At 40.6% G+C, this 13,281-nt stretch overlaps 1 protein-coding gene across 4 annotated transcripts in view; it reads right to left on the bottom strand.

Moving 5' to 3' along the window:
- CDK19 (cyclin-dependent kinase 19) overlaps window positions 1-13,281 on the bottom strand; it is a 237,785-nt gene that overhangs the window by 186,202 nt on the left and 38,302 nt on the right. The window contains exon 2 of one of the 4 annotated variants that reach the window (XM_011970637.1): window positions 6,183-6,244. The exons of the other annotated variants lie outside the window; for them this stretch is intronic. The gene's annotated coding sequence lies outside the window, so the exon portion shown is untranslated. The remainder of the gene's footprint in view (window positions 1-6,182; window positions 6,245-13,281) is intronic. 4 annotated transcript variants of the gene reach the window in all.

Raw genomic sequence — 13,281 nt, 5'->3', positions numbered from 1 at the left:
AAAAAAAAAAAAAAGACGAGGAGGGGAGTGGAAGGGAGAGGAGGAAAGGGAAGGGGAGAATTGAACAATTTAACACCCAAATCCAATTAAAAAAATAAATAAATGATCTGAACAGACATTTCTCAAGGAAAGATATACAAATGACCAACAGGTATATGAAAAATGTTCAACATCACTCATTATCAGATAAATGCAAAACCCCAATGATATATATCATCTCACACCAGTTTAAAATGGCTATTATCAAAAAGAGAAAATAACAAATGTTGGCAAGGATGCAGAGAAAAGGGAACTCTTATACACAGTTGGTGAGAATGTAAATTAGTACAGCCATTATGGAAAACAGTATGAACATTCCTCAAAAAAACTAAAAATAGAAATACCATATGATCCAGCAATCCCACTACTTGTTATACATCCAAAGTAAAGAGAATCAGTATGTCAAAGAGATAGCTGCACTCCTATGTTTACTGCAGCACTATTCACAATACTGAAGATAAGGAATCAACCTAAACATCCTTCAAGAGATGAATGGATAAAGAAAATGTGGCATATATATATATATAATGGAAAATTATTCAGCTACAAATGAATGAAATCCTGTCATTTGCAGGCCAGGCATGCTGACTCAAACCTATAACGCCAGTACTTTGGGAGCCCCAGTCAGGTGGATCACTTGACACCAGGGGTACAGGACCACCCTGGCCAATTTGGTGAAACCCAATCTCTACTAAAAATACAAAAGAAATTATCTGGGTGTGGTGGCGGGCCGCTGTAATTCAAGCTACTCAGGACACGGAGGCAGGAGAATCCTATGAAACCAGGAGGCAGAGGTTCCAGTGAGCCCAGATCACACCACTGCACTCCACCTTGGGCAACAGAGCGAGACTCTGTCTCAAAAAAAAAGAAAGAAAGAGAAAAGAACTCCTGTCATTTGCAACATCATTGACCCTGCAGGGCATTATTTTAAGTAAAATATGCAATGTATAGAAAGACAAATACCACATTTTCACTTATGTTTAAGAGTACAAAAAGTTGATCCTAGCTGAGTGCAATGGCTCATGCCTGTAATCCCAGCACTTTAGAAGGCTGAGGCAAGAAGACTGCTTGAGCCCAGGAGTTCCAGACCAGCCTGGGCAATATAGTGAGACCCTGTCTCTAAGAGAACAAACAAATAAGGCTGGGCATGGTGGCTAGCGCCAGTAATCACAGCACTTTGGGAGGCCAAGGTGGGCAGATCACCGAGGTCAGGAGTTCGAAATCAGCCTGGCCAACATGGTGAAACCTTGTCTCTACTAAAAATACAAAAACAAGCCAGGCATGGTGGTGCACATCTCTAGTCCCAGTTACTCAGGAGGCTGAGACAAGAGAATCGCTTCAACCAGAAGGTGGAGGTTGCAGTGAGCTGAGATTGCACCACTGCACTCCAGCCTGGGTGACAGGCATATGTCACCATGCCTGGCTAATTTTTTGTATTTTTAGTAGAGATGGGGTTTCACCAAGTTGGCCAGGCTGATCTCGAACTCCTGACCTCAGATGATCCGCCCTCCTCAGCCTCCCAAAGTGCTGGTATTACTGGCGTGAGCCACCGCACCTGGCCAAGAAGACAGACTTTTGAATGCTCCCAACACAAATAAATGATAAATGTTTGAGGAGATGAATATGCTAATTATCCTGATTTGATCATTACACATTGTATACATGTACTGGAGTATCACATGTACCCCATAAATATGTACAATCATTATACATCAATTAAAAATATTTTTTAAATTTGGGAAGTTGGACTTGCGTAAAACTGAAACTTTTGCTTTGTGAAAGATATTTTCAAGAAGGCAAAAAGACAAGCCACTGACTGGGAGAAATAATTCTCAACTGGTAACAAAATACACCACAGTCAGATTAGCAAAACAAATATAAGAATGCATAATTCAACAGTGATGAAAATAGCCAACTAGCCTGCAAATGTATGAAAGGCTTTAAATTGCTTCCAATCTATTATTGATAAAGAGAAAATATCCTCAAAATAGTCACTGAAAAAAGTAAAATAAAGCCAAAAGGGTTTGGGAAGTAAAATTGTAGCTTACCTCAATAAACAGCCTGAAATTCACCTATCTCTTCTAGTTAAGAAAAATAGCTTCTCTAAATAGGAGGAAGTGAAAGAATAGCGAAACTTGGTTCATTGTAAAATGGTGTGATCCTGTGTTGGGCACACAGTAGAGATTTCGTAAATACATACTATCCAACTTCACATAAGGTGTATAGCCTAAAGAGAAGGTATAATATGCAGCTACTTTGTATTAGTCTGTTTTTATGCTGCTGATAAAGACATACCCAAGATTGGGAAGAAAAAGAGGTTTAATTGGACTTACAGTTCCAAATGGCTGGGGAGACCTCAGAATCATAGCAGGAGGTGAAAGGCACTTCTTACATGGCGGCGACAAGAGAAAATGAGAAGGATGCAAAAGCAGAAACCCCTAATAAAACCATCAGATCTCATGAGACTTATGCACTACCACAAGAATAGTATGAGGGAAACTGCTCCCATAATTCAAATTATCTCCTACTGGCTCCATCTCACAACATGTGGGAATTATGGGTATAGAATTCAAGATGAGATTTGGGTGGGGACACAGAGCCAAACCATAGCATTCCACTCCTGGCCCCTCCAAATCTCATGTCCTTACATTTCAAAACCAATCATGCCTTCCCAACAGTCCCGCAAAGTCTTAACTCATTTCAGCATTAACCCAAAAGTCCACAGTCCAAAGTCTCATCCAAGACAAGGTAAGTCCCTTCCACCTATGAGCCTGTAAAATCAAAAGCAAACTAGTCACTTCCTAGATACAATGGGATACAGGAATTGCATAACTACAGGCCATTCCAAAGGGGAAACATTGGCCAAAACAAAGGGGTTACAGGCCCATGCAAATCCAAAATCCAGCGGAGCAGTCAAATTTTAAAGCTCCAAAATGATCTCCTTTGACTCCAAGTCTCACATCCAGGTCACACTGATGTGAGAGGTGGGTCCCCATGGTCTTGGGCAGCTCCAACTCTGTGGCTTTGCAGGGTATAGCCCCCCTCCTGGCTACTTTCACGGGTTGGTGTTGAGTGTCTGCAGTTTTTCCAGGTGCATGGTGCAAGTTGTCAGTGGATCTACCATTCTGGAGTCTGGAGGTCTTCTCACAGCTCCACTAGCCAGTGCGCCACTAGAGGCTCTGTGTGGGGGTTCCAACCCCACATTTCCCTTCTGCACTGCCCTAGCAGAGGTTCTCCATGAGGGCCTCGCCCCTGCAGCAAACTTTTGCCTGAGCATCCAGCATTTCCATACATCTTCTGAAATCTAGGCAGAGGTTCCCAAACCTCAATTCTTGACTTCTGTGCACCCAGGCTCAACACCATGTGGAACCTGCCAAGGCTTGGGGCTTCCACCCTCTGAAGCAACAGCCTGAACTGTACCTTGGCCACTTTTAGTCACAGCTAGAGTGGCTGGGATGCAGGGCACCAAGTCTCTAGACTTCAAACAGCACAGGGACCCTTGGCCCAGCCCATGAAACCATTTTCTCCTAGGCCTCCAGGCCTGTGATGGAAGAGGCTGCCTTGAAGACATCTGACATGCCCTGGAGACATTTTCCCCATTGTCTTGGGAAGTAACATTCTGCTCCTGTTACTTATGCAAATTTCTACAGCTGGTTCCCATTTTCTGGGTTTTTCTTTTCTATAACATTGTCAGGCTGCAAATTTTCCAACCTTTTATGCTCTGCTTCCCTTGTAAAACTGAAAGCCTTTAACAACATCCAAGTCACCTCTCGAATGCTTTGCTGCTTAGAAATTTCTTCTGTCAGATACCCTAAATCATCTTTCTCAAGTTCAAAGTTCCACAAATCTCTAGGGCAGGGGCCAAATGCCACCAGTCTCTTTGCTAAAACATAACAAGAGTCACCTTTGCTCCAGTTCCCAACAAGTTCCTCATCTCCATTTGAGACCACCTCAGCCTGGACCTTGTCCATAGCGCTATCAGCATTTTGGGCAAAGCCACTCAACAAGTCTCTAGGAAGTTCCAAACTTTCCCACATTTTCCTGTCTTCTTCTGAGCCCTTCAAACTGTTCCAACCTCTGCCAAAGTCACTTCCACATTTTCAGGTATCTTTTAAGCAGTGCCCACTCTACTGTTACCAATTTACTGTATCAGTCTGTTTTCATGCTGTTGATAAAGACATACCTGAGACTCGGAAGAAAAAAAGGTTTAATTGGACTTACAGTTCCACATGGCTGGGGAGGCCTCAGTATTACAGCAGAAGGCAAAAGGCACTTCTTACATGGCGGCAGCAAGAGAAAATGAGCAGGATCCAAAAGTGGAAACCCCTGATAAAACCATCAGATCTCATGAGACTTATTCACTACTATGAGAGCAGCACGGGGGGAAACCGCCCCCATGATTCAAATTATCTCCCATCAAGTCCCTCCCACAACACGTGGGAATTATGGGAGTACAATTCAAGATGAGGAGATATGGGTGGGGACACAGAGCCAAACCATATCATACTTACTTGATATCTAAACAACTATAATTGCCAGAAGCCCATAAGAAGCCCATTCCTCTGATTCCCATTCACAATCTATCTAAAAACTAGCCACATTACTAACTTTATGTCTAAGAGTACACTGTTAGCTGCTATAGAACTCTTTCAAAAAAAAAAAAAAACCCTTCTATTCAAGTATCATGTGAAGAAAGTTCATAAATGGTTAAATTTACAGAAAGCAGAAAGTAACATCTATGATATCTGGCACATAAATGACAAAATGTTGTTTTGTATTTTTTTAAAGAAGCATTACCCAGGTAAAGTACGTATGTCAGAATTTCTGATCTCTAGTCATATCATAAAAAGTGACTCCACCAGGCAGTGGCTCATACTTGTAATCCCAACATTTTGGGAGGCCGAGGCAAGAGGGCTGTTTGAGGCCACAGGTTCCAGACCAGCCTGAGCAATAAACCAAGACCCTGTCTCTACAAATAACTTAAAAATTAGTCAGGTGTGGCGGCATGAGCCTGTGGTCCCAGCTACTTGGGAGGCTGAAATGGAAGGATTGCTTGGGCCCGGGAGGTCAAAGCCACAATGAGTTGTGATGGCACCACTGCACTCCAGGCTGGAAAACAGTGAGTCTCTGTCCCCTCCTCTCAAAAAAAAAAAAAAAAAAAAAAGAGACTCATTAAGAAGGTCTCCATAGCAGGGCGTGGTGGCAGATGCCTATAATCTTAGCAATTTGGGAGGCTAAGGCGGGCAGATTGCTTGAGCCCAGGGGCTCAAGACCAGCCTGGGCAACATGGGGAAACCCCATCTCTTTAAAAAAAAAGAAAAAAAGGTCTCTATAAAAACATATTTTACAAGTGTGTGGGATGAGAACTAACTGCGGGCAGATCCCGAGGTCAAGAGATCGAGACCATTCTGGCCAATATGGTGAAACCCCATCTCTACTAAAAATACAAAAATTAGCTTGGCGTGATGGTGCATGTCTGTAGTTCCAGCTACTTGGGAGGCTGAGGCAGGAGAATCACTTGAACCTGGAAGGTGGAGGTTGCAGTGAGCCGAGATCGTACCACTGCACTCCAGCCTGGCAACAGAGGGAGACTCTGTCTAAAAAAAAAAAAAAAAAGGAAAAGAAAAAAAATGTTATCAAGAGACAGGTAACTAGCATATTGGAAACTAACATTTCTGGCACATGGGACCTATAGCAAGAATGCGTATCTTCCAGTCATGAGTCATGGATTAGGCTGCCCCTCTATTGTGAAGCAATTTTTCAGTAAAAGGAGCAGCATATGAATAATGACTTGGACAAGCTCCCAAGAAGAAACCAGAGTAAAGCTAGGTCTGAGAAAATTATACGGTATATAGCATACATTATATTAATGCTGTTTTCCTACTCACTTCTATTTCTTAATGGCAAAGAAGTGAAATTTAGAGTCTTTAGTTCTATCTAAATTTTACTATTTTTTTATGAATTTTAGTAATACCGAATAAAACCGTACAGGTATTACCTTGGTTTTAAATTTTATGAAAGTGAATCATATAATGCATCATTATAAATTACTTAGTGACTACACTTATGAAAAGCTCTCACCTGTCACATACCCACCCCAGCACACACACACAATGACACCAGAAGGCAATACTCTGCTTTACCTTCTGCTGAAAAGTCTGCTACCTCCAACGCTTGAGGTCCATACACGAAGGCCTCCTGGAATCTATGAACACAGCAGAGGCAAAAGGCAGAGAAGTTTATGTAGATTTAAAGTTACACTGCCCAAAACATAAAATGCCAAATGCCTATCACAAGTCTACATATCTGCCAAGGAACTCAGATTTTAGATTTGACAATGAGCATATCAACAATATACAGGTAACATTCACAATTCATTATATATAATGCAGTTTATTGTATGAAAAGACCAAAAGTTGAGTCTTAACTAATTATATCCTTATCAAAAGAACCAATTTATACTACTGGAAAAACTAATGCAGCAATAAAGTATGAATTTATATACACTGAAAGTAACAATTCAACCTTTTAAATTATGTGAGAGAGCCAATCCATATGCAGTAATCCCCCCCTTATCTATGCAGGATACGTTCCAAGACCCCCAGTAGCTGCCGGAAATCTGGGATAGTGCCAGACACCCTACACACACTGATTTTTTATCTAATAACTAAAATGACTACTAAGTGACAGGGAGTATCTATAGCATGGATATACTGGACAAAGGGATGATTCATGTCCCCAAAGGGACAGAGGAGGACAGTGCTGGACAGCACAAGATTTCATCACACTACTCAAAATGGGTACAATTTAAAACATGAAATCTTTATTTCTGGAATTTTCCATTTAATATTTTCAGACCACAAGTCAGTAACTAAAACAGCAGAAAGCAAAACCACAGATAAAGGGACTGTTATATAAAGAATATAAAACAAATTAAAGGCTGGGCATAGTGGGTCATGCCTGTAATTCCATCACTTTGGGAAGCCAAGGCCGGTGGATTGCTTGCGCTCAGGAGTTCAAGACCAGCGTGGACAACAGGGCGAAACCCCATCTCTACTAAAAATACAAAAACTAGCTGGACATGGCAGTGCACACCTGTAGTCCCAGCTACTTGGGAGGCTGAGGTGGGAGGATCACCTGAGCCCAGGAGGTTGGGGCTGTAGTGAGTCCTGATCACACTACTACACTCCAGCCTGGGTGACAGAGCAAGACCCTGTCTCAAAAGAAATAAAAAATAGGCTGGGCGTGGTGGCTCACACCTGTAATCCCAGCACTTCAGGAGGCCGAGGCAGGCACATCACAAGGTCAAGAGATCGAGACCATCCTGGCCAACACGGTGAAACCCTGTCTCTACTAAAAATACAAAAATTAGCTGGGTGTGGTGGCAGGCGCCTATAGTCCTAGCTAATCAGGAGGCTGAGGCAGGAAAATTGCTTGAACCCCGGAAGCAGAGGTTGCAGTGAGCCAAGATCGCGCCACTATACTCCAGCCTAGCAACGGGGCGAGACTCCATCTCAAAAAAAAAAAAAAAAAAGAAAAAGAAAAGAGAAAGAAAAAATAAATTAGGTGGAAAAATATACTTCACAAAATAAAGTATGGCAGGCCCCGCAGCTCAAGGTACATTCTCTTCTTAGAACCAGAAATTATTGGGAATATCGTAGAAAAACAATTAAAAACAGACCTAGAAGAGGATAACGTAAAAGAAAAAAGGAGAAAGTAGCACTGTAAAGCTATTCTGGTGGCAAGATTTAATTTAATTCTGACAGTAATGTTGAAATACGCAAGGTACTACATATGCTAGGCAGTAAGGGAGAAATCTACCTCGTTCCAATATCATAAAATAAAAGTAATCATGAAATATGAAAGGCTTTTCAGAAAACATTCACGTAGAAAAATTAAGGATTTAATCAGGTAAAATATTTAGATCTCAGATTTTATTTCATTCTTTTCTGGTAATACGGATAAAAGACTACAAAATATAGCTGATATATGAGAAAAATGAATCAGATAAATTTTATCACTGTTAAATTTAAAAGAGAGGGGCATATTATCTTTATGGAGTATTTAGAAATCTTTAAAAGTATCATCAAATAATTAGAAAAGAAGGAACAAAGTATTGTCTTAAAACCTGATGACATGTCAAGGAAAAAACAGTATTTTAAAACATTGGCCCTGAAGCCAGGTGACTTGAGTTCAAATCCAAGGTAGCTCATTTAAGTGCTTTGTGACATCAGGCACTTAATCTCTCAGTATAACCTGTGTTGTTCAGTGAGGACACCTTCAGCATCTCTCCGATTTATACTGAATATCAGTGAAAAAAGGTTTTTAAAAATGTTATAAATTACAGAATGCTATTTTATGCAAAAATTTAAGCCAGTGCATTCTATTTAAATTAGTGACTTAACAAAAGTTGTTAACTAAGAACCAGAGAAAACAGCCGGGCACGGCAGCTCATGCCTGTAATCCCAGCACTTTGGGAGGCTGAGGCAGGTGGATCAGGAGTTCAAGAGCAGCCTGGCCAACATGGCAAAAACCCCATCTCTACTAAAAATACAAAAATCAGCTGGGCGCAGTGGCACGCACCTGTAATCCCAGCTGCTCGAGAGGCTGAAACAGGTGAATCTCTTGAACCTGAGAGGTGGAGGTTGCAGTGAGCCAAGATCGCGCCATTGCACTCCAGCCTGGGCAACAAGAGCAAAACTCTGTCGCAAAAAAAAAAAAAAAAAAACAGAGAAAATATTCCTTGCCCAGCCAAAGAATCTGGGGAGCTATGTGAGGAAGCCCGAAGAAGCACAGCGAAAGTTTGAGATGGCCAGAAGCAGCACAGCGAAAGTTTGAGATGGCCAAAAGAAGCACAGCGGAAGTTTGAGATGGCCAAAAGAGCCTAGAATAGTTAGTTTCAAAGCTAAATGGCAGCCAGAAGAGCACAGTCCCCAAGAGATGATTACATCAAACTACTAATTTAGCAATATGCCCAGCCTCAGCTGTATCTTCTCTTAATTCCCACAACAGCCTTCTAGACTGCACTCTCCTCTAAAGCAGTGCTTGTGACATTCTGAGTTAAGTGCATTTGACATACGATGTTGAAACACAGTGACTACTTGAATATTACATATAATCCTGAAAACCAAAGAGATAAATTCCCATCCAATAAAACAATAATAGCAGCAAAGGCTTATATAGAATGTTTGATGTGCCAGGCACAATTCTAAGAGTTGTACAAGCACTAACTCATTTGGTCTTCACAACTCTGAGATAGGTACTATTATACTTTAAAGACAAAGAAATGAGACAAAGGGAATTTAAGAAACTTGCCCAAAAGCATGCAGCCAGAAGTGGCAAGTCAAACCCAGACCACTCCCAGAAACATGTTCTTAGTCACCACATCATCCAGCCTATGAAATTAAAATCATACAAACCGGCATCTATCTATATGTAAGAAGCCAAACAATTATACGTGTTCTTAAGTATTCAATCATCTATATATTCCTCAGCATATGCAACATTTTCTCAGAAAATTCCAATTAAAATGTCGTATAAAATATGTAACAAAATGAGAAATGTGTCATATGAAACTAAAAGAAAACCTAGAACTTTTTCAAAACAAAAGGCCTTAAAATTTAAAATCAGTATATCCGAATAACAAATAATATTGGTGTAAGAGTAGCAATACTGAGTATTTCTGTTTTTTAAACTTGCTGCCATTTGGTTATACAACTCACTCAAACATTTTGTAAACTTTAAAATCTCAATACAATAAGATACCACCTCATACCTTATGACGGCTACCATCAAAAAACTAAACAAGGAAAAACTAAAAAAATATAACAGAACAAGTGTTGGTGAGGACACAGAAAACCCGGAAGCCTTGTGTACTGTTGGTGGGAGCACAGAATGGTGCAGTTGCTATGGAAAATAGTATAGCGGTTCATCAAAAAAGTAAACACAGAATTACCATATGATCCGGCAGTTCCGTTTCTGGGTATGGAGTCAAAAGAACGAAAAGCAGGGACTCAAGGAGATACTTCTACACCCATGTTTGTAGGATGATTATTCACAGTAGCCAAAATGTGGAAGCAATCCAAGCTTCCCTTAACAGGTAAGTGGATAAACAATTGGTAGCATATACATATAACAGAATATTAGCCATACAAAGGAGGGAAATTCTGACACATGCTACAAGCTTGAAGGCATTATGCTAGGTCAAATAAGCCCTCACAAAAGGACAAACACTACAGATCCCATGTACATGAGGTAGGTACAGTAGTCAAATTCATAGAGACAGAAAGCAGAATGTGGTTGCCATGGGCTAGGCTTCGGAAGGGGAGAATGGGGACTTATTCCTTAACAGGTGCAGAGTTCCAGATTTGTAAGATGAAAGAGGTCTGTGGATGGATGGTGGTGATGGTAGCACAATATGAATGTACTCAATGCCACTGAACTGTATACCTAAAAATAGTTAAGATGGTAAATTTCTTGTTATGTGTATTTTATCACAATTTTTTAAAAAGTAACATGTGCTAAGTATAGAAAATCTAAAAAGGGAATTGCAAAAAGAAACACAAAATTATTTCATCTCCCAAAAAAACACTGTAAACCCGTTTAATGTGTATTGTCATAGAGTTTTTAAAAATCATACTATACACTTTTTTAAAAAGGAATTCCTATCAATGTCTTTCTTACAAACATTAATCCTCTTTAGTACTGATTTAATTTTACTAAAAGTTTAATTGGAAGTCTTTTAATTCAAAGGTTAAAATTATTAAAGTATAATTTTTGCCCCACTAAAACAGCTTTGCTATCAAAATAACCACTTGAGTCCTCTAGGTTTCCCAGCAGAATGGCTTTTACTCAGAGTTACCACAGAGTTTCAATTCTTGTATTATTAACCAAACCAGTCTTGTATAAGCAATCACATGTATTACTACTTGGGTAAATTGTACTAAATTGTTCTCCCTACCTCCATTATCCGTCCTCTTTGTGGCAAACACTACTGGTTGCCTAGTATACACCCATTCTCCCTCTCTTCCTTAGGAACAGATCATGGTTTTATTCTGGGTGGCACGTATCCAGGTAAAAGTGTACATTTCCCAGCCTTCCTTGCTACTAAGACTGGTCAATAAGCTAGAAGTGGAAGTCATTGGATGAGACACTTACAAGATAGCTACTTAAACGGAACTTAGCTGGAAGTGTCTGTAGCTCAGATACGGTGGATGGCACTCCAGCAGTCATTCTGGACAATAAGGGTAATGGAAGCTGTGCCAAGGGACAGTCAAGCAGACAGAAGGAACTCAGGTCTTTGATGATCCTAGAGTCATCATGCCAAAACTGGACTTTAGTGTGAGAAATATACCTCTATTTTGTTGAGACCACCTGTTTTGTATTGTAGGTGAACCTAAATCTAATATACCCACCTTTACACTGCTGTATCAGTCATCTTTCTAAAATACAAATCAGAATCGTCAAAATCCTTATCTTGGCACACAGGACCTTTCATTATTCCTTTGACCTCTGCTTATATCTGCAGCCTTACCTCCACCCATAAAGAACCAATTACAGGCTTCTAATACCACCCCGCCTTTGCACAGGTATATACACTCTATTTGGAATAAATGCCCTTCGCAAGAGTCTTTCTCCATGTATCCTTCAAGTCTCAGCTCCTCCAAAAAGCTTTCCTGCTGCACTCACCCTATACACAAGTACAAACAACAAACTCGTGCACCAAATATGAATGGACAATGTTCCTTTGTGCTTACCTTTCTATGAAACTATAATGTAATGTGGGGATGTTTTGGTCTACCTCTGTCATTAAAGTGAAAGGCCTTGAGGATAGGAAACCATTTGTAACTCTTTGACTTTCCATAGCCCTTAGCACAAGGTCTAGACTAGGGCATAAAGAAGAACTCAATAAATGTCAGATGAATAAATGAAGTTCAGAGAAATAGTCATTCTGAAGTACTTCAAAAACCTTGGCTGGGCACAGTGCCTCACGCCTGTAATCCCAGCACTGTGGAAGGCTGAGGCAAGAGGATCACTTGAACTCAGGAGTTTGAGGCCAGCCTGGGCAATATAGTGAGACCCCATCTCTACAATAAATAAATAAAATTTTTAAAACCTCATATTCTCAACCACTTAAAAGGAGGCCGGGCACTGTGGCTCACACCTGTAATCCCAGCACTTTGAGAGGCTGAGGTGGGCAGATTACCTGAGGTCAGGAGTTTAAGACCAGCCTGGCCAACATGGTGAAACCCTGTCTCTACAAAAATACAAAAATTAGGCCAGGCACGATGGCTTACACCTGTAATCCCAGCCCTTTGGGAGGCCGAGGCGGGCAGATCACCTGAGGTCAGGTTTTCAAGACCAGCCTGGCCAACATGGCAAAACCCTGTCTCTACTAAAAATATAAAAATTAGCTGGGTGTGGTGGCACACGTCTGTAATCCCAGCTACTCGGAAAGCTGAGACAGGAGAATCACTTGAACCCAGGAGGTGGAGGCTGCAGTTAGCTGAGATGGCGCCACTGCACTCAAGCCTGGGCGACAGAGTGAGACTCCATCTCAAAAAAAAAAAAAAAAAAAAAAAAAAAATATATATATACACACACACACACACACACACACACACACACAAATTAGCCAGGCATGGTGGCTTGCACCTGTAATCCTAGCTCCTTGAGAGACTGAGGCAGGAGAATCACTTGAACCTGGGAGGAGGAGGTTGCAGTGAGCTGAGATCGCACCACTGCACTCCAGCTTGGGCAACACAGTGACATTGTTTCAAAAAAAAAAAAAAAAATCACGCTGTTGCCTTCATTTCAAATCACAACACAAATAAAATCTCCTACCAAGGTATATATCAGAAGACATCAGAATTTATTTTAAGACAGTTGGTAATACTTAAATTTCCTTAACTACAAAATACCATTTTTCTTCCAAAACAAACCAAGCTTCCTGAGTGGATAAACCTATTTTTTTCAGTACGGTTGTTCAGCTGTTCAAGAGAAGACAATGGAGAACATGTTACCTCATTTCAAGACATCTCTACAACAAATATTTATTGAGGATCAATTATGTGCCAAGCATTGCACTGCACAATTAAAATCCTGAATGATGAGCTGCTTGAAAGAAGAAAGTTCCAAGGTACTATGAATGCAAAGGAGGAGTATCACATCTTCCAGAGATGAGAAAGCAGAGAGGAGGTGGCATTTAGATATACTTTTAAATTTTTTTTTTTTTTTTTTTTT

Source organism: Mandrillus leucophaeus, unplaced genomic scaffold (genome assembly GCF_000951045.1).
Source record: "Mandrillus leucophaeus isolate KB7577 unplaced genomic scaffold, Mleu.le_1.0 Scaffold96, whole genome shotgun sequence".
Lineage (NCBI taxonomy): Eukaryota > Metazoa > Chordata > Mammalia > Primates > Cercopithecidae > Mandrillus > Mandrillus leucophaeus.
This window is presented reverse-complemented; position numbering and strand designations above follow the sequence as displayed.